Here is a 3,123-nt window from a genome sequence, read left to right on the forward strand (position 1 = left end):
CATTCCCACAGGAGTAAAAGGACCTCTTCCCCAAGGAACAGTAGGCTTATTATTGGGACGCAGTTCTTCAACACTAAAAGGACTTATGATAAGTCCTGGGGTAATTGATCCCGATTATGAAGGTGAAATAAAAATTATAGCTAGTTCTCCAAGAGGTATATCAGTAATTTCACCAGGAGATAGAATAGCACAGTTATTAATAATACCCAGCCTACATGATAAATTTTCCAGTCGTACTGTAGAAAGAGGTTCCAGGGGATTAGGCTCCACAGGTGTAGATTGGGCTATGCTGTCTTTAAATCTAGATTCTCGCCCAATGCTAAAACTAAATATTCAAGGACATGACTTTAATGGGCTACTTGATACAGGTGCAGACCTTAGCATCATATCTCATCAAGAATGGCCGAAACATTGGCCATTACAACAAGCCACTCAAACGCTTCGAGGCCTAGGAGTGGCAACTAATCCCCATAGAAGTGCAATGGTATTAGATTGGAAGGATCCTGAAGGATGTGAAGGAACTATACAGCCCTATGTATTGGATCATCTTCCTATAAATTTATGGGGACGAGATGTCCTAGATCAATTAGGTTTGACATTAACAAATAACATCAATCCTAATGCGCCCACTACTAGGGCTAGACAAGGCTTTAGGAAAGAAGAAAGATTAAGAGAACAAGAACAAGGTATGACAGCACCAATTCAAATAGATCAAGAAACAAATAGACATGGATTGGGTTTTCAGAAAGGGCCACTGAGACAATCAAAATTACTTGGAAATCAGAAAGACCAGTGTGGGTTCCTCAGTGGCCCCTGACTAAAGAAAAGATACAAATAGCCCATGACCTGGTCAAACAACAATTAGCGGAGGGACATATACAACCTTCCGTATCTCCCCATAATACTCCCATTTTTGTCATTAAAAAGAAATCTGGTAAATGGAGATTATTGCAAGATTTAAGAGCCATTAATAATGAGATGGTTATTATGGGACCTGCTCAATCAGGGATTCCCCAATTGTCTGCTTTACCAAAAACCTGGTATGTTTTAGCTATAGATATTAAAGATTGTTTTTTTTCAATTCCAATTCATCCCGAGGATAGTCCACATTTTGCATTTACTATCCCTGCACTAAATCATGAAGGTCCTGATCAGAGATATGAATGGAAAGTACTCCCTCAAGGGATGGCTAATAGTCCAACTATGTGTCAAATTTATGTTAACAAAGCAATCCAGCCACTTAGAAATCAAAATCCTGAACTACAAATATTTCACTATATGGATGATGTGTTATTGGCACATAAAGATAAAAACACATTGCTAGAATGTTATGCCACACTTACAAATTTATTAAAAAATTATAATCTAGAGATAGCAATAGATAAAGTACAATTAAATCTTCCAATTAATTATTTAGGGGTTTTATTATCCTCAACCATGGTCCGTCCACCCAAAATTCAAATACGAGTAGATCAACTCAAATCACTTAACGACTTTCAAAAGTTATTAGGAGACATAAATTGGATAAGGCCTTATCTAGGCATACCAACAGGAGAGTTGGGACCTTTATTTGATATTCTAAAAGGTCCATCAGATCCAAATTCACCCCGCATGTTGACGCCTGAAGCAAGAAAGGCATTAAAAATCATTGAAACATATATGGAAAATATGCATTTGGATAGAATTGATATAAGTTTGCCTTTATTATTTATTGTACTGCCAACAAAAAATATTCCTACAGGAGTATTCTGGCAAGAAGGTCCATTATTGTGGATACATTTATCTTATTCTCCTAACACTATTCTTACTAGGTATCCTGAGGCTGTAGGACAATTAATACTCAAAGGAATAAAAGCAGCCAAGGGAGTGTTTGGGATTTCTCCCAATAAAATTATTACTCCATATACTATAGATCAAATTGATGAGTTAGCTAATGAGTTAAATACTTGGGCAATAATCATGTGTAAATCTAATGTTTCATTTGATAATCACTTACCGTCTAATCCTTTGTTGTCTTTTTGGTCTAAACATCCTGTAGTTTTTCCAAAGATGACAAAAAAAACCCCTATCATGAATGCTCCAAATATATTCACTGATGGGTCAAATAATGGTACAGCAGCAGTAGTTACCCCTGATCAAACTTTTACATTTTTAGTACCCAAACAATCAGCTCAAAAGGTAGAGCTTAATGCAGTATTACAAGCTTTTATGATGTTTAAAGATTCTGTATTTAATTTATTTTCTGATAGTCAGTATGTAGTTAATGCTATAGTATCCCTTGAAGATGCTGGTAGGATTTCCCCTTCTTCTACTGTTTTCTCTTTGTTTTCCACTATACAAAGTCTAATCTGGGACAGAAAAGATCCATTCTTTATAGGACATATCAGGGCACATACAGGATTGCCTGGAGCCCTTAGTTTGGGCAATGATTTAGCAGATAAATCTACACATGACATACATATTTTCTCCACAATAGAAGAAGCTATAAATTTTCATAAAAGGTTCCATGTCAATGCTAATACTTTACAAAAGCGTTTTAAAATAACTAAAGAACAAGCCCGACATATAATAAAACAATGTCAAAATTGTGTGACATTTTTACCACAAGTTAATCTTGGAGTCAATCCTAGAGGACTGATACCTAACCATATTTGGCAGATGGACGTCACACACTTGCCAGAATTTGGAAAATTAAAATATTTACATGTTACAGTTGATACTTCTTCCGGATTTCTGATGGGCTCCCTTCATGCCGGAGAAAAAACTAAAGATGTTATAGCTCATTGCTTACAAAATTTTGCCACTGTGGGCGTTCCAAAACAGTTAAAAACCGATAATGGTCCTGGTTATACGTCCACCTCTTTTAAACAATTTTGCTCATCATTTGGCATTACTCACATAACAGGAATTCCATACAATCCACAAGGACAAGGCATAGTTGAAAGAGCTCATCAAACTATTAAAATGTACTTATTAAAACAAAAGGAGGGAATTGGAAAGGGGTATATATCCCCCAAAGATAAACTTAAAATAACCCTTTTTACTCTAAACTTTTTAAATTTGGATTCATCAGGGCTTAGTGCTGCGGAAAGACATTTGTATCCAAAAAATGTACATAAGCCT

The sequence above is a fragment of the Marmota marmota genome, unplaced genomic scaffold (genome assembly GCF_001458135.2).
Source record: "Marmota marmota marmota unplaced genomic scaffold, marMar, whole genome shotgun sequence".
NCBI classification, from domain to species: Eukaryota; Metazoa; Chordata; class Mammalia; order Rodentia; family Sciuridae; genus Marmota; species Marmota marmota.